The 20126-nt window shown below is 38.3% G+C and overlaps 1 protein-coding gene across 4 annotated transcripts in view; it reads right to left on the bottom strand.

The window, feature by feature from the left end:
- The window catches only part of LOC135204713 (gastrula zinc finger protein XlCGF8.2DB-like), an 87038-nt gene that overhangs the window by 20604 nt on the left and 46308 nt on the right, over positions 1 to 20126 (bottom strand). The window lies entirely within an intron of this gene.

The raw sequence follows: 20126 nt of genomic DNA, 5'->3' as shown, positions 1-20126 counted from the left end.
TTGCGAGACAGAGTTCCCGCATCCCGCACATTTTACAGAGAGACTCCGTCCATAGACAGAAGTCAAGAATCTGACAAAATCATCACTGGTATGGTTCCCTCCGCCAAGTTTAGTGGTCCATATGGATGCTTCACTAAGCTGTTTGGGAGACTACTCCCAATATGGAAACGCTCAGGAATCTTGGTTCCTAACGTCCTGCTAGCTTCATAACAGTGTTTGGAAGCCATGACAGTATTCAATTCTTAGTAACTTTCCTCAGAGAGTAGCGTTCAACCAAGCCACATAATCAGGTCATGATAACAATCTTTTCATTGACAACAAGAAACAGTGGCATCTGTCAGCAACTCACTTGGCAGGAGCAAGAATTTAGTGGCAGATGCACTGTCAAGGACAACTCCGCTACAGTCGGAATAGTCCTTAGACAACAGGTCATTTAGATGGATCAGCTAACAGAATCCAGATCTCCTAGTAGAATTATTGCCACAGAATCCAACCACAAATTACAATATTTCATGTGCCCTCAATCTGGACCCCATGGCCCAGGCCACGGATACCAGATAGGTTGGAACATCTGGCAGAGGATTTATTTTTTCCCTCCAATAAATCTACTAAGGCAAGTTCTAAACTAACTCCCATCCTTCTAAAGACGGATTGGGCTGTTAACCCCCAACGGACTCAAGAGCAATTGTGACCCGTTACTTGGGGAATTGGGACTCCGCCTCAGACGGACCCCCAACCCCAGACTGACACGATTAGTATAACAAGGGCAGCGGACGCTTCCTCAAGGATTAGGGGGTATCCTAACTTTATGGAATTCATGAATTTCACGGCACAAGAAGATGCCAATATGGATCTTATTAACACCTTGTTCTTAGAATCAGGCAACGGAAGTCTACGGGGAGGTCCGCGACCATGCGGAAACATTTCAGCAATTGTCACGAGATTTGACAGTCCTGACTAATCTCGCCCCTAGTTCCTACGACTCCCTTTTCTAAGCAGTACGATTCTATAGTAACAAGCTAGCCTTTTTCCTAAAAAGACCCAATAGTTATGACGATGAATACGAATCTGGCTGTTACGTTCCTTAGGACCCTGTTTAGAAAGAGCCTACCAGCTAGGGTTATTACCACGACCAAATCTGCTTCAGGAGGTACTTCCAGTTTGGTTCCACCATTAACAAGATTCATAATTTCATCGATTCCGAGAACTTGTGCGAGCTAAACAAAATCATATTTATTTTTTTTCTTTCCATTAGAGTAGTTCTAGTATCTCCAGATCGAATTCTTGGCTAAAAATAAGGATCCTCAGAGTAGGTGGGCCCCCAAGAAGATTGCTCCACTTCCACAGGATCTCCCTTACAGTACTTGAGATCAATTTTAGACAGAACTTCAAATAAAACTTCAGGTCCTTTATTCATTCGAGAGATGGTGGAACAGTCTCATTAAGTGATCAAAATAACAATTCTATAATTTTAGATAGGCTAACCGGAATCAATTCCACATGTGTAATAAATACATTATTTGAAACAGATAATTACATATCTGTAAATAGAATCCATGACCTGAGGGGTCATTGGTGAATTAGGAGCGTCCTACGTGATTATCACAAATCTAGATCACGCTGTGGGCAAATGCCTTGCCAGTAGCCCTGGTTTTTTATCCGGTTTGTTCTTTGGAAACATCATCATTCCTTTAAAATTGTTACAACTAACGTCACAACCCACCGCCATGGGAAAGCGGTTTGACCTGTTTAACCTGCGGCGAAAACTTGTAACTTCCGAGCCGGCGGACTACCTTTATTGTCTTTTTATGTGAATCGCTGGAGAATAGCTAGTGTGTTTTCGGCGTATCGACACGATGCTTTTAAAGAATTTAGTTCTAATTTTGAGTTAGCAAACGGAGCGGGTCTCCTGACCGAACCATCTCTCTTGTGGAAGGCGGAGTTGAGGAAAACAAAGTTGTTTTTTAAAGTTAGCAACTTCTCCATTTTAGAATCATCTCCCTTCATTCTAAGAAGACAATCACTTTACTAAGATACAACGTAGGAGAGAAGAAAGAAGAACCCTAGTAATGCCTTACGAACTCAACCGTCCGTAACAAAAGACAAACAGTTCTTTCGCCAAAGCAGAAGAACATAACACAATGTTACATGATGGTCCGAGCAGTAGCATGACCTTAATCAATTCACTTCCACCACCCCAATGAACCTTTGATGACCTTAAAGAAGTACTATATAAGTAAATGGAATTCACAAATATTTAATCGAGCACTAGTACCTTGAAATCCTTGAAAGCCCTTGAAAATTAATTCAGCAGTTGCAGGTTGGGGGAGAATGTTTGTCTCCCCCCCCTAACACAGCCTAGTCCATGTTGAACATTACCTCAGTCATACAAAGACCCTTGTCGCCCCTTCTTTACGCCTTTCCTTTTCTCTATAACATTGGCCTCACTTAGTCTCTAGCCTTACATCTCGAGGGGTTTTTCACCCTTGGATTGTACAATTGAACCCGTTCTTGTACTGGTTATAATTAACATTACTAATTATATACATGTAAATAAATATTAGTATTTACTTGCTGACATAAGTAACGCACAGGCCTTACCAGTAATTGTTTTGCATTAATAGTAATATACTTACTAGAGTAAGGACGCCTAGACTTACAATATTATTGTTAAAATCTGTTTTAGAAATTTAAGCACTTTATTAAATAGGGTAGGAATTAATTTCTTGAGAGTTAGTTTCTCCCTTCCAGTAGTCCTTATAAGAGGAGTATATCCAAGCTTGTGGAACAAAATTCTCTGTTCACTATTTTCATGGAGCTACGACAAGGTTTAGCAGAGGAAAAGTGGGATTTTTGACAAAGGAAAATCTATTTCTTGGTCGAATGACCCTTTGTTTTCGCCCAGTGAACCCACCCCTTGCTTCCCTCACCCTATATAGCCCCAAGCTTGGTTGGCTGATTTTTCCAGGGAATGGCTGATTGAGGCACTATTGCAGGCAGCGGTAGTGGGCGGTAGATGGACGGGCTGGTATGGCGCCTAATTTGAAAGGAAAAATTGACAAAGGAAGAGAACTAAATAGCAGAAGACCTCTGGTAGTGGTATCACTAGCCCCCAGTACCCTACCAGACCGACCCTTAAATAAAGGTGAAGACGAGCCCAGAAATATTCTGGCGATTACCATATAGCTTTTTTCTCTGGTATTAATAGCAATATTTTATACCTTAGAAATGAGAGCTAAAGGAACATTTCAACTGGGCGACACAGGTCATCCACCCAGAAATAGATTTTTTCCTTTGTCACAAAATCCCTTTTCTGAAGAGAACAGAGAGATAAACACAACTCTCTCGTCTCTCTTTTAACTGAGAAGTTCAAAGAATTTGTATGGTACTAGTGTGTAAAATGTTTTATTTGAATTATTTTTCCTGTGGTTTAAATAATAATAAATAAATCAATAATAATAACTAATATAATTAATAATAATAATTAATTAATAATAACTAAGAATAATATCTCTCTCTCTCTCTCTCTCCCTTTTGCCACACAGGATATGTATGTCATAGTGGTAACTCCCTCCCTCGGTTTCGCTGGAAGCGATATAAGTATTTTCTGAGAGAACAGAGAAATAAACACACATACACACACACACACTCTCTCTCTCTTTACTTAGATTAAAGAATTTTTACGGTACTAGTATGTAAAATGTTTATTGATATTTTCTGTTGTTAATAATAATAATAATAATAATAATAATAATAATAATAATAATAATAATAATAATAAAACTGTAATTACAAAATTCGTATGTGGTACTATTTTAAAGAGATAAAAATGACCTTTCCATTTCACTTACATAAGGATAACTCCTCTCTCTTACTGTGATGAGAGAATTTTTATGGTAGATGCATGTATTTATTAATATTTTCAAATAATAATAATAATATAACTAATTTCAAATGAAAATTCTTCCCTTTGTCTTTTTCTGTATCAATTTCCCTACCTTCTCGTAACTCCAGTGACGCTCGGAGCTGGGAAACTGTCAAATTTGTCAAGTAACAGTGCCATACAATGGTCAATGAATTCAATGGTTTTTATGCAATCTCTCTCTCTCTCTTACTGAGGAGATCCTTTTCATAGTACATGCATGTAATAAGTTTATTATTAATATTTTCCAATAATAATACTACAGTAGTACCTCGAGATACGAAAGTAATCCGTTCCGATGTGCCTTTCGTATCATGAGTTTTTCGTATCTTGGACCACATTTTACATGTAAAATGCCTAATCCGTTCCAAGCCCTCCAAAAACACCCCAGTAAATTTCATAATAAAGCTAAATTGACCTATAAACAATGAAATACTACAACAATTTGGACCATTCAATATCTAAATTAAGAATAAAAATGCAAAACCTGTAAATAAAGTGTATATTAGTGTACAAGAAATATTATTACTGTAACGTAAAATGTGGAAGCTTACCTTTCGAGTGAGGCTATCTCCGAAAGTGGCGGCAGATGTACACTTAACTTTACGAAACACATAAAAAAATGTCAGAAAAACAAACTAAACTTTACAAAACACATTAACAAAACGGTAACACTTCACTTGACTTTACTTTACATTTCTTTTTACTTTTTTATACTTTACGTAATTTCAATTTCTTCACCACCGAATGGATGCCAGTCCGTTTACGAAATTTTTCGAACCACCCATGAGAAGCCTTGAACTCTGGGGTTGCCGTTGATGTCCCCTCTCCGCCGTCGTCTTCGGCTTGGGCAATCAAATCGCTGAAAATAGCGCTGGCCTTCTGGCAGATTGCTGTCTCGGTTATCGTATCGCCATCGATTTCTTTGTTCTCGATCCATACAAGAAGCAGCCTTTCCATTTCATTATGCACATGGCTCCTCTTGTTAGACAAAATAGTCACGCCCTTGGAAGGTGTAGCTGCTTTGATGGCTTCCTTCTGCTTAAGGATGGTGCCTATCGTCGACGGATTTTGGCCGTATTCCTTAGTGATCCCACTCAACCGCAAGCCAGCTTCAGACATTTTTATTATCTCCATCTTTGTCTCCATAGAAACCATTCTCTTCTTTCTGTGAACTTCAGCAACTTTCTTGGGACCCATGACTATATGTACTGTACATAATTAAGTTACGTATGTAGTACGTATACTAATTAGGTTCTCACAACACGATAAAGTAGCACAACAAAATCACTAACGAATTTACGTTACTAAACAAAATCGTTGGACCGAACGAATGCCGCATGCGTACGATAAAGATTCTGGTACGAGGTGGCCGGGGTAGGGACGCCACCACGTACGTACATATAAGATGCATGATGGGAGGGATGCTGTCCAATAGGAGAGAAGGATCTCATGGCTTGGCTAGCATCAGGAACTAATGGGAGAGCAGGAGGATGGTGGCGAGTCTACTAGAAATAAGATGGCGGTGCGCGGCGCGAGTTTCAAAATTGTTATCGGGCGAATCTCGGACTTTCAGAAACCTTTCGTATCTTGAAAACTTTTTGTATGTAGAGCAGTAAAATTTTTCGTGTCAGCTTTCGTATCTCGAGTTTTTCGTAAGTTGAGCCTTTCGCATCTCTAGGTACCACTGTATATGTATAATAATAATATTATGAATGTAATTACAAAATTCATACATGAGTCTTTTAAATACAATAATCTTTCCATTTCACTCTTTTAAGGGGGCTGGCCGGAACGCCTATATATGGAGGTATAGGGTGAAAAATGCAAAGTCATGAAAAAATTCATGGAGCTTCATATGGCAATTGAGAATACGTATACGAAATATTTCGTCAAAATTCCTCTTACTTTCGTAGTTACAGGGTAATTAGTTAACGTAACTCAATAAGCCTAAAACATTGATCCGTACAAGAAAATGCAATATTTCATCTATTATCGTAAATTTTGATAATTATTGTCAAAGAAATTGGGAGAAATGGCATCTGTAGACATTCCCCGAGTCGAGAAGGAGACATCAGGCTAAGTCCAGTCCTGATAATGATTTAGTGGGATCACAGACATCGAGTAGTCTACATGTTCCATTTCACCTCTGACATACGCCTGTGTTTACGTATGTTTATGTATGTTTTGGCAAGAATTTCATCATGCCAATGAGGAAAAGACAAGGAAAACATCTCGCTAACATACAGACGAAGAAAAATCGCTCAAGTATTATTACAGAATATCATAATATATGCGTAGTTAGTGAAGAGAGAGGGGAGGGTTGCTTAGTAACGCCCCCGTCTTGCTTGACAGCACACGTCACACTGTGCCCAAGGCTACGACGATCTTTGAGCAAAGAGATCTTCATTTATGATAAATAACAAAGTTTTGGTTTTTTAAAACCCAAAATGGAATATGAAATTCATAATAATCATGATTTATTAAATTGTCTTTGTAAAAAAAGAGTACGCCTTCGAGTTTCACCTCTTGACATTCTCTTGCATTTACGTTTGTTTATATTTGTTTCGGGCAAGAATTTCATCATGCCAAAGAGGAAAATACAAGGAAAACATCTCGTTAACATACAGAAGAAGAAAATTCGCTGTAATAAGCCGAGTTAGCGAAGGGGAGAGAGAGAATTGCGTAGGAAGGAGTGCCCCATCTTGCCTCAAGCAGTGCCCCAGGCTGCGATATATGAGCAAAGGGATCATCATTTATGATTAAATTATGATAAATAAAATAGTTTTGGTTTATTAATACACAAAAAAGAAATATACATTCATAATAATCATTATTTATTAACATTGTCTTTATAGAAATACGAAGGAAAACTTTGAACGCCCGTATCTCAAAACTATACTTATTGACCTTCAAAATCTATCTTCTCACTTAGTTTTAAAGCTATAACATTGAAATTTGGTATATAACTCAGAAATACATTATAGAACAATCAAATAGAGCCCTTTTTTCCAATTTTTGTTTCGTATTTTTTTTATAAATTATTTTCTCGTGATTTATAGGGTTTATTTTTTTACCATATTGAAAAATTCATATCTTGCAAAAAAATGACTTTTAGAAAAAAAACTCTCCATTCGATTGGAGGTCTACATCAGGTCTATATATGGTAGTAATCCCAGGTCTTAATATTAAATATCAAGGGAGGAGATAGAATTTGAAAAATGGTTATTTTCGGGATAAATCGCCCTGGCGTCACAAAACCGAAGGTCAGAGGCGAAAATTATATGCGGTTTGGAGATGTCCCAAGTCACCTTATTAAGTGGTATGAATATCAAAGTCCTATCCTTAAAAAAGGGCATTAGCCGGCCGGCCCCCTTAAATACTGTAAGGACAACTCTCTCTCTCTCTATTGGCTGCAAGTGTCATAAGTACGTATGTACGTATATACCTTACCTTACAGACCTTACATCTTGTTCGGGTTGCCCCAGGTCCCTCAGTGTGAGGCACCTCTAATGTCTACCAGAGAGTTGCTATTACATCTTCCGGTATATTTTGCATCTTCCAATCTTGGATGGTCTGGGATGCAGCTTAGATATTTGTCGAGCTTATCCTTAAACACATCTACGCTCACTCCTGTTATATTCCTCAGATGAGCTGGCAACGCATTGAATAGACGCTGCATTATCGATGCTGGTGCGTAGTGGATCAATGTCCTGTGTGCTTTCCTTATTTTTCCTGGTATAGTTTTGGGCACTATTAATCTACCTCTGCTTGCTCTTTCTGATATTTTTAGCTCCATGATGTTTTCAGCTATTCCTTCTATCTGTTTCCATGCCTGAATTATCATGTAGCGTTCTCTTCTCCTTTCTAGACTATATAATTTTAAGGACTGAAGTCTTTCCCAGTAGTCAAGGTCCTTAACTTCTATTCTAGCTGTAAAGGACCTTAGTACACTCTCTATTTGTGCAATATCCTTTTGATAATGTGGGCACCATATCATATTGCAATATTCAAGTGGACTACGAACATATGTTTTATAAAGCATAATCATGTGTTCAGCTTTTCTTGTTTTGAAATGCCGTAACAACATTCCCATTTTTGCTTTACATTTTGCCAATAGAATTGCTATTTGATCGTTGCATAACATGTTCCTATTCATCATCACACCAAGGTCTTTAACTGCTTCCTTATTTGTGATTGTCTCATTATTAGGTCCCCTACATGCATATAGCTTTCCTTCTATGTCTCCATAGTTTATTGATTCAAATTTATCAGAGTTAAATACCATCCTATTTACCTCTGCCCAATCATATACTTTGTTAAGGTCTCTTTGTAGGGCATTCCTATCTTCATCACAAGTAATTTCTCTACTTATTCTTGTGTCATCGGCGAAACTACTCACTACCGAGTCCTTAACATTACTGTCTATGTCTGAAATCACAATAACTAACAGTAATGCAGCTAACACCGTACCTTGTGGCACACCGGAAATTACCTTAGCTTCATCCGATTTCTTATCGTTTGCAATAACTGTATGTTTTCTGTTGTGTAAAAATTCTTTTAACCATCTTCCTACTTTATCCACTATATTATGATTTCTAATTTTCTTCTCTAATATATTATGGTCTACCTTGTCAAAAGCTTTTGCAAAGTCTAGATAAACCACATCTGTTTCATTTCCGCATTTCATATTATTATATATGTTTTCACGGTGGACTAACAGTTGGGTTTGTGTACTTTTTCCGGGTACGAAACCATGTTGTCCTATATTAAACAGATTATTTTTTATTAAATGTTTCATAATATTTTTCTTCATTACCGTTTCATACACTTTCATAATATGTGATGTTAGACTCACAGGCCTATAATTACTTGCCTCTAGTCTTGATCCACTTTTGAATGTAGGGGTAATATATGCTAATTTGTGCTCATCATAAATCGTGCCTGTATCTACACTTTGTCTTAATAATATTGCAAGTGGCTTTGCGATAGAATGAACTACTTTCTTTAACAAAATAGCAGGAACTCCATCAGGCCCTGCTGCAGCTCCATTTTTAATTTCATTAATAGCCTGCACAATATCAGCTTCATTAAGGGGGCCGGCCGGAACCCCTATATAGTGGTATAGGGCGAAAAATGCAAAGTCATGAAAAAATTCATGGAGCTTCATATGGCAATTGAGAATACGTATACGAAATATTTCGTCAAAATTCCTCTTACTTTTGTAGTTACAAGGTAATTAGTAAACATAACTCAATAAGCCTAAAACATTCATCCGTACAAAAAAATGCAATATTTCTTCTGTTATCGTAAATTTTGATAATTATTGGCAAAGAAATTGTGAGAAATGGCATCTGTAGAGATTCCGTGGCTCGCAGAAGCGAGTATCTGGTTCATCCATGAATCAGTGCGACCATAGACTTCAAGTAGATTACACGTTCGAGTTTCACCTCGTGACTTTCGCTTGCTTTCACGTATGTTTATGTATGTTTCGGCAAGAAGTTCATCATGCCAATGAGGAAAAGACAAGGAAAACATCTCGCTAACATACAGACGAAGAAAAATCGCTCAAGCATTATTACAGAATATCATAATATACGCGTAGTTAGTGAAGAGAGAGGGGAGGGTTGCTTAGTAACACCCCCGTCTTGCCTGACAGCACACGTCACACTATGCCCAAGGCTACGATCTTTGAGCAAAGAGATCTTCATTTATGATAAATAACATAGTTTTGGTTTTTTAATACCCAAAATGGACTATGAAATTCATAATAATCATGATTTATTAAATTGTCTTTGTAAAAAGAGAGTACATCTTCGAGTTTCACCTCTGACATTCTCTTGCATTTATGTTTGTTTATCTTTGTTTCGGCAAGAATGTCATCATGCCAAAGAGGAAAATACAAGGAAAACATCTCGCTAACATACAGAAGAAGAAAATTTGCTGTAATAAGCCGAGATAGTGAAGGGGAGAGAGGGGGTTACGTAGGAAGGAGTGCCCCATCTTGCCTCAAGCAGTGCCCCAGGCTACGATATATGAGCAAAGTGATCATCATTTATGATTAAATTATGATAAATAAAATAGTTTTGGTTTATTAATACACAAAAAAGAAATATACATTCATAATAATCATTATTTATTAACATTGTCTTTATAGAAATACGAAGGAAAACTTTGAACGCCCGTATCTCAAAACTATACTTATTGACCTTCAAAGTCTATCTCCTCACTTAGTTTTAAAGCTATAACATTGGAATTTGGTATATAACTCAGAAAGACATTATAGAACAATCAAATAGAGCCCTTTTTTCCAATTTTTGTTTCGTCTTTTTTTTATACATTTTTTTCTCGTGATTTATAGGGTCTATTTTTTTACCATATTGAAAAATTCATATCTAGCAAAAAAATGACTTTTAGAAAAAAAACTCTCCATTCGATTGGAGGTCTACATCAGGTCTATATATGGTAGTGATCCCAGGTCTTAATATTAAATATCAAGGGAGGAGATAGAATTTGAAAAGTGGTTATTTTCGGGATAAATCGCCCTGGCGTCACAAAACCGAAGGTCAGAGGCGAAAATCATATGCGGTTTGGAGATGTCCCAAGTCACTTTATTAAGTGGTATGAATGTCAAAGTCCTGTCATTAAAAAACGGCATTAGCCGGCCGGCCCCCTTAATATCTATGTCAGCTAAATATTCACTATTTTCGTCCCTTACTTCTATATCATTATCTTCATTATCTATTCTAGGGGTGAATTCTCTCTTATATCGTTCTGCCAATATGTTGCAAATTTCCTTTTTTTCATTTGTTAATCTCCCTTCAATTCTTAGAGGGCCTATTTCTATTCTTCTTTTATTCATCTTTTTCGCATATGAGTATAATAGTTTGGGGTTTTGCTTGATATTTACTAGATTTTTTTCTTCCAAGTCCTGTTTTTCATTTTCTTTTGATTGTATAATCTTTTGTTCTGCATTTTCTATCTTACTTTTTAGTTCTATAACTTTCCATGCATTTTTTTCCTTTGCAAGACCTTTTTTCCACTTTCTGATTTTCTGGAACAAGATCCTTCTGTCTCTTGGTATGCATGACTGATGTTTACTTTTCTTCTTCAGTATATATTTATCTACTATTTTCTCTAATATTTTATACAATATCTCCGTATTTACCCTTATGTCATCACTTACGAAAATGTTATCCCAATCTTTGTTTAATTCTTCATTTATTTCTGACCATTTTATATTTTTACTGTAGAAGTTGTATTTTCCATATCCTTCCCACTTTTTCATTTCTTGCTTATCTCTGTTTTCACTTGCTTTGGAATGGACTGTTAATTCTATGACATTATGGTCTGAAATACTCGCATTATAAACTATTACTTCTTTAACATAATTCATCTCGTTCACAAATACTAGGTCTAAAGTATTTTCCTTTCTTGTTGGCAGGTGGTTTATTTGTTGAATGTTGTATTCTAGTAGCATATCTAATAGCTTTTTGAATTGCTTCTTATCTTCTGCACTACTATTACTCTCTTTTTTATATGTATAAGTACAACCACAATCTCCTATTCGTTCTTTCCAGTCTACGAAAGGAAAGTTGAAGTCTCCAGATAGGAGAATAGTCCAGTCCTTGTGATTTCTACATATATCCTCCAATTTTTCTATTATTAAGTCAAACTCTTCAGTATTAGGTCTATATATTACTATGTTCATTAATTTTTCAGATTCAAATTCTACCGCTATTAGTTCACATTCTGAGTTACTATATTTCTCATATATTTTTCCTTGTTTTTTGTCTTTCCCATATATTGCGGTTCCCCCTGATTCCTATTTTTTCTATCTGATCTATAAGTTTGGAACCCTTTTATTTGATCTTCATTCCCAGTCTCTTGGGAATACCAGGTTTCACTTATATTCATTATATCTATTTTCTTTTCAATTTGGGTTAGTTCTTCTAAGTACTCTATTTTTCTTTTTGAGTTACTCGTAACTAAACCCTGCGCATTCATCACTATGATGGTTTGCGTGTTTTCTCCTCCATTTAATATTGGTAATAATAAGGATTTTCCCATGTCTCTTTCCTGTTCTGGTATGTTGTTCTTTTTTTCATTTCCAGAAATTCTGACATTAAAAATCCAACTTTTCCATAATATTTGATCTTCCTTCATCATAATTATTCATTTTGTGTCTGAATCTGCAATTTTCTCCGTTTCTGCAATATCCTCTTGCATAATAAATACAGTTATTATCTCTTAAGTAGTATCTTGGAGCTGAGGCTTTGAAATTTTTTGCTGACATTTCTGCATATCTCGTTAATGGCTTGCTTTTTTCTTTTACCTGATATTCTTTACTCCTCTCTTTATTTGTTTCTTTCTTATTTTGGATTTTATTACTTGATTGATTATTTATTTGTTTACGATTCATGGCTACAGGGTGCATATATTTACATTTTTTGTCGAACTTACATCCTTTTCCTTCTTATAGGTTTTTGCATATTTTTGGATGCAGATCTCTGCAATCATCCTCATAGCCATCTAGGTATGCACATTTACCATATATTTCATAGTTGTGACATACCTTAGGATGTTTGTAGTAACATCTTTCTCCAAATCTGCAATTCCCTCTTAAAAGGGTACTAATGTTTAGGATTACTTTGAAATTATATTGATACAGTCTCTAAGATAATACATTAATATGATAATAATTTAAGGTAAATTTGATGTAGGATGTTACATAAGGTTTACATTTGGTCTCTCTCTCTCTCTTCTCTCTCTCTCTCTCTCTCTCTCCTCTCTCTCTCTCCTCTCTCTCTCTCTCTCTCTCAACAAGAAATGATATACAGACAAACATAATTGTTCAGTCCTCTCTTTCTCCCTTCTCCGGAATAGATATGTGTATTTATGGGAGGGGAAATAAGTGTTGCCTATAGAAGTTCCTTTCAATCTATTGATATCTTAAGGAGTTATCTCTCTCTCTCTCTCTCTCTCTCTCTCTCTCTCTCTCTCTCTCTCTCTCTCTCTCTCTCTCTCTCTGTTATTGGCTGTTTATATATTTCTAATGGTAAAATGTTTAGGATGACTTTGAAATGATATTAATAATACCAATTCAATGGTATATTTGATGTAGGATGATACTTTAAGTATACATTTGGTATTTGAACTTTTAAGATAGCCAGATATGGAAATTTTTAGAGGGGAGTTCCAGCTTTGCGGGTTTGCGCTATTTGCGGGGGTCCCTGGTACACATCCTATGCGAATACGGGGGAACACTGTACTGCCAAAAATGAGGAAGACCTACAGAGAACTGTTGGAGAGTGGCAAGAGTCTTTAGAGAGGGGAGGCTTAAAGGTGACTGTGGATAAAAATATTTTCATAATAAAATGAATTTCTTTTTATACTTACCCAGTAATTATATAGTTAAGAGCTTCCTACCTACGGCAGCCTAACAATTGAAAATCTACGGTAGTGTTGGTTACGGTGTAGCTGGAATGCCCTACCCACTACCGGGGCTTATGTAGGCAATAACCTGGCAGACAGCTTCAATTCATTTTGTGCTCCAATGTCCATGTGAGGGAAAGTAGGTATGCTCCGATTATATAATTAGTATAAAAATATAATTTTTTATGTGGAACTTACCCAGTAATTATATATCTGATTCCACATTTAAAGGAGAGGGAATCATGGACAAATTCTATCGCAATACATTGTGTATAGTGTAATGGAATTGAAATAAAAGTTTGCCAGCATAAGATAATATGCTTGTTGTTTTCATACCTGGCAAGCGAGCACTGCAGATAATTTCTGCCTCTGGTTGGTGCTCCACTTGACCCATAGAGTACGTGGCTGTCTGGCCCAGAGTCGCCTCTACATGAGTGGCGGCTTTCGAGCAAGGTAGTACATCGGTGGCTTGCAAAGCAACCAAAGGTGCCCTTGCCCTGGGCGAAGACCAGAATAACAATACTGCACTACACCATAACCATAAAAGACTGTCACAGCCCAACCACTAAAAAGGGACTGGTGGGCACTCTAGCCACAAACGTGCCTCCAGACTTCACAACCAACACAATACCTTATTCAAGGTGAAAATTAGCAAAGGGAAGTCAGATTCCCTATGCCCCCTCTCCCAACACCATGCCAGCCACAGATATTGGTACTAATGCGTTGCAGTTCTCGAAGACAGTTTCCACACCTTTAGATAGTCTGAAGGAAATACTGACCTACACAGAATGTTGCTTGCACAATTTTAGTAAATGACATATTATGTCTGAAGGCGAGAGAAGTCGCGGCCGCACTCACTTCATGAGACTTGACCTTCATTGTAGCCAGTTTGTCCTCTTAGATTTCTGCATGTGCTTCTACAATAAAATTTCTTAGAAAAAATGATAGGGGATTTTTGGAGTGTGGAAAAGATGGATTCCTGACCAAGCACCAAAGGAGGTCTGAAGAGCCACTAACCTTTTCTGTTCTTTGAAGGTAATATCTGAAGACCTTGACAGGACATAGCAACCTCTCCTCTTCCTCAGGTCCGAGAAGATCCATCAAATTCTTGATGGTGAATGAGTGCAGCCACGGATTAGATGGGTCCTCATTCTTTGTCAGAAATCCAGAAAGAAGGAACATACCACATCCCCTGGGAAAATCCGATCCTTTTATCTATAGCTCGGATTTTGCTAACACTAAGAAGATAGTTTTCCTTGTTAGATCCCTGACAGAAGCAGACTGAAGAGGTTCGCAAGGTGGCCCTGAAATCCATTACAATACCACATCTAATTTCCAAGAAATAAAATCAGAACTAACTTTTTTCATGACATCAAAAGACTTAATAAGGTCACTTAAATCTTGATTAGATGACAAATCTAGTCCTCTATATTTCAAAACTGAACTAAACATAGCTCTATAGTAGCTCTTGATCGTAGAAGTTGATAACTTCCTGGACTTCCTCAAGTAAAGAAGGAAGTAAACTACTTGACTTACAGCTGTTTCAGAAGAGGACACCTTGTGTCTGTTACACCACTCTCTGAAGGTAGACCACTTAGATTGATATAATTTATTAGATGAAGGTCGTCTGCATTGGGCGACAGCCTTTGCAACTTTAGAACATCCTTTTGATCTTAAACGAGGCGCCTGACTGTCTGTACCCTGTCAGAGCCAGAGTGGACAATCCAAAATGGGACCTCTGAAAATGTGGTTGTCTGAAAAGACACGGTTTTTGAGGTAGGAGCCTGGGGAAGTCGACTAATAGTTGCATCAAGTCTGGTAACCACCCTTTCCCTGGCCAAAAGGGGGCCTCTGGAGTCATTGTTACATTCTGGTGAAACTTTAACTTTTTCATGACCTCCCTGATCATACCAAAGGGAGGTAAGGCGTAGGGATCCAACCTGGTCCAGTCTTGCAACATTGCATACATCCTCTGGCGACTTGGGCTGTCTGGTAGGACATTCATCCTCCCTTGGATGAAGCGATTCAGCAACAACACCTGATTCCTTTCTGCCCAAAGGAGAAGTTCCTGAGTCACTTGAAAAAGGGAAAAGGAATGTGTTCCCCTTTGTTTCCTGACGTACGACAGAGCTGTCAAATTGTCGGAGGGGATTGTTACTGGTTTCCCTCAAATTAGGGAGGAAAAGGCTCACAATCCTAAAAAATTCGCCTTTAACTCTTTTACATTTATGTGGGAAATTCTTAACTCTTCTGGCCACATTCCTGACACCTCCCTGATCCCCAGATGAACTCCCTAACCTAGGTTTGAGGCATCGGAATACAAGGCTAGGTCTGGGCTCAACAGGAGGAGAGACTTCCAGTTTCATTCCTGATGTTATTGGGAATACAAATGAATCTTGTGAAGTTTTCTTGTTCCTATTAGCTTTTAGAAAGAATAGCAGTGGCCTCGTGTGGAGTCTCCCTAGCTTCACAAACTTTTCGACTGAGGCCAGTGTTCCCAGACGGCTCATCTATTGAGCCACTGAGCATTCCTGAAGGGACAGGAGCCATTTGATGCAAAAGAGACAAGAGTTTATTCTTTCAGGGGAAAGAAAAGCCCAAAAATTCTGAGAGTCCAGAATCATTCCCAAATAAAGAATCCATTGAGTGGGAATGATCTGAGACTTCTTGGTGTTCATCAAAATACCTAGTTTCTTCGTAAGATGGAGAGTTTTCGACAGATCCTCCACACGTGTCCTTCAACTGAGCTCTGAGTAGCCAGTCGTCTAAATAATACATACACAGATGTCTTGAATGTCAAACTGAACTCACACCCAATCAGAAGCACTGTCAATGAAAAATATAAGCCTCTGTGATGTCAATGATATGGTTCTGATTTCCCCATCAGTGCAAGGTCTCCAACTACTCATCGACACTTGCCACCAATGTGCAAAGGAATTGATACCCTATACAATGAAACCAAGACCCAGTGCATATCCCTGAGATCACTTAAGCATATTGCAGAACCACAAATTTTCCTCGGGAATCAACAGCTGAAATTCGTAAATGAATTTCCGTATTTGGGTCACATTATCACAGACGACCTAAAAGGTACGGCAGACATTGAACAGATACATCGTAAACTATGTGCAACTGGCAACATGATTGCAAGGAAGTTTGCTCTCTGTCACCAAGACATGAAATTGTTGCTCTTCCACTTGTATTGCTACAGTATTTATGGGTGTTCCCACTGGACAGATTATACCCGAGAGACCATGAGGCGTATCGCTGTTGTGTACAATGACATTTTGATATGCCTCACAAACACTCCTCACTACCACTCCTCCAAACAGATGTTCATAGAAAACCCCCTGGACAACTCAAAAATCATTGCAAGCCGAACAGTGAGAAACAGCAGCAATTCACTCATACAAAGAATAAAGAATCCTAAAGAGTGAAGCAAGAAGATCTATAAATTGTAGGAAAAATGGGAAAATGAAGCATTTGTTCCCTAAATGACTTAATCTCTGCCTTGGTAAGGTGTCTTCTGCAGAATCTGTCATTATTATCATATTTATTATGTGGGCACTGTTATTCCTGATATTTCACTTTGTCATTAATACTGTGAATATTATCAAGTTAAAGTTTTTTTTATGTTAATTTTTTATATTTAGCCCTCTGGACCTGACTACTGTAACCACCTAATGTCTCTAGCTGGAACTCAAGTTATATAATATGTGCACTAACTATTATAACTCTCAATGGATTTTTTCTCCAATATTATTGCTGTTATTACCAGTATAATGATTACTATCTTTTATACTACTTCAGCAACAATGTGGACATTTCCATTTATTCATTTTTTATCATCTTATCTCATAAAACTAGATTATGTATGTTACTGTCTGTATTTTGCATATTCCATGTATATGGCCCTGAACTGAAATAAAGGATATTATTATTATTATTATTATTATTATTATTATTATTATTATTATTATTATTATTATTATTATTATTATTATTATTATTATTATTATTATTATTATTATTATTATTATTATTATTATTATTATTATTATTATTATTATTATTATTATTATTATTATTATTATTATTATTATTATTATTATTATTATTATTATTATTATTTCCTCCCAACAGATTGAGCCACTTTGCCAGCGGAGCCAGTATGCGAGTAAAGACTTCCTTGAAAAACAAAACAGAGACCCGTTATGGAATCCAGATGGACAGGGGTGTGAAAATATGCATCATTTATGTCTAAGGTCACCATCCAGTCTCCCTGATGGATGGCAGACATCATTGACTGATTGATCTCCATGTGGGATTTCGTCTTGCAGGAACAGGTGCTCCTTGTCCAGCAGGGTAAAAAGTAATGCAGACTTCTGTGTTGTAGTCATGCCTTTGGTAGTGAAGGCACACCACAACTTCCTCTTCTTCAGGATACACAACGAGAAAAGAGATGCTAACTCTGCCGATCTGTCTCTAATAGCCTTGCCCGCACATGACAAGACCTCCAACAAGTCTTCTGTGATGTCTTCAGCAATCTGGGGCAATCTTCTATCTTCCTCACTAATGCCCCGATTGTCCAGTCTAAGAAGCTATACAGTATACTCCTAAAACTGAATAAACTCCTGGTAGGGTGATCCATTCCTAAGGACGTTGAAAAAGCAGAATGCCTAACAAAGTCAACAAGGCCCAAGAAGTCACCCTGGGAGGAGGCAGATACTCCCAGAGAAGTAGTTCCCCAGTGTCGTAAAACCGGTAACTCTTCTTTATCAACTTGTATGGAGGGAAAGCAAAAGAAGCTTTACCCATCTCTCCCTTCAAAGCTAACCAGAAGTCCACGTCTCTCTAAACCATCTTCGTTGATGACGAGAGAACTAACTTGGGTAAGGCCAAACTGTCTGAAGCAGGTTTCCTCACGAGGAAAGTCGAAGCTGGGGATACTGGAGCCACAGGATAGAAAAAATCAGGAGAGTTGTTGAGAAAATACCAACAATGCAGAAGGGGAAGATGAAGGAGACTCATCCTGTTCCTCTTCCTCCTCATCTGAAGAGATAGGCGATAATGGCACATCTTCCATTTTGGAATGTGTTGGAGCTTTCTGCAAAAGAGACATGATGTCATCCAACTGTTGTTCAAGTTGAGTGAGCGAAGGATCTAAAGTTGAAGAATACAACTGAGAGCGAGGCAAAAACTGCTCTTGACTCGGCTGTTGGGGAAGACGGGTGCATAGCAACTGCTGCCAAATGTTCAGCCGGACAAGAGCTCCGCACCGCTTCAGGAGCGCTATGTCCAGGAGTCCAAGGTAAATCCAGGACAAGTCGGGATTTCGAGGCCGATGGAACTTGCCCTGAAGAATCCGTCTTACGTTTAGAAGACACATACTGATGATCCATGCAAGGGAACAACTCTGGGCTGTCCCAGGCAGAACGAGAGAGAGGAGCCAACGAAGCAGGAGGCTGACATCGCATAACTGTCTGAAGGTTGCAGACTGAAGACATCCTCTTTATTCCTCTTAGAAGGAGGGGAAGACTTATCCATATCCTTGGACTGTCTCTTGAGGGGGCGTGAAACATCTTCAAGGCGCTCACGACAACTCTTGTTGGGAATCGAGCCATCTGTCTCCGACAGATCATGAACACCAAAAAAGACACCTTTCCAGCGGCGCTCTGTCGACACCTGGGGAACGCCAGCAGGTTCAACTGAGGAGGCAAATGCCACCGATCTCCCTTAGACCTCTGGTATGTCTTCTCCCTGGTGCGGGGGAGCAGGACGGTGATGTTCATCAAGGAGCACCGGTGGGCTAGACAGCCTCCTCCTCTACACAATCAGTGTGCACTGCACTGACACTACACTGACTGCCTTTTTCCATTAAGGCTTTAACAGAAGCACCAAGTTCCATCATCATACTCACCTTATCAAATTCTGATTCGAGGCCGCAATGGTGTTGGGATCCAGAGTAAGCGAACCTGGAATAGTAGTTAATGGCACAGGAGCAGGAGGAGAAAGGATTGAAGAAGCAACAAGAATTACAGGCCAAACAATCATGCTATCTTCTACTAATTCAGCAGCCTGAACATCATTTAAACTAGATTTAATATCTGCCCTAGCAGCTGCTTTCCTCTTTCTGTTCTTATCCATTTTGTCCTGATGGGACCTAAAAATTTACCATTGCTTGTCGTCCCATTCACAACATTCAGCACAAGTGATTTCTTTCTTGCACTCTTGACCTCTACATTTACTACATCTGGTATGTGGATCATAACAAGATTTAGCTAACCTGGTCTTACAACCACCGCACAAAACCAAACACTAGTTCTCCTAGAATCATACATATCTGAAAGAATGTGCTATCACAAAACAAAACAGAGAACTTCACCAAGAACTCTGAACTCATCAACACAATACGCTGATGAAGGCTGCCTAGTACCACCGATGTTCACAGGGAGCCGGCAGAATACGAATTGAAGCTCTCTGCCAGGTTGTTCCCTATGTAAGCCCCAGTAGTGGGTAGGCATTCCAGCTACACAATAACCAACACTAGCATTAACGTAGATTGTCAATTGTTAGGCAGGTAGGAAGCTCTTAGCTATATAATTACTGTGTAAGTTCCATGTAAAAAGCAGAGGTTTTGGCAAGCCATATGGGTTTAAATGTCAGTTTTGTACATGCAACTTCCCCGGCAGATATATACTTAGCTATAGTCTCCGACGTTCCCGACAGAATTCAAAACTCGCGGCAAACGCAACAGGTAGGTCAGGTG

The sequence above is a fragment of the Macrobrachium nipponense genome, chromosome 47 (genome assembly GCF_015104395.2).
Source record: "Macrobrachium nipponense isolate FS-2020 chromosome 47, ASM1510439v2, whole genome shotgun sequence".
Classification (NCBI taxonomy): domain Eukaryota; kingdom Metazoa; phylum Arthropoda; class Malacostraca; order Decapoda; family Palaemonidae; genus Macrobrachium; species Macrobrachium nipponense.
This window is presented reverse-complemented; position numbering and strand designations above follow the sequence as displayed.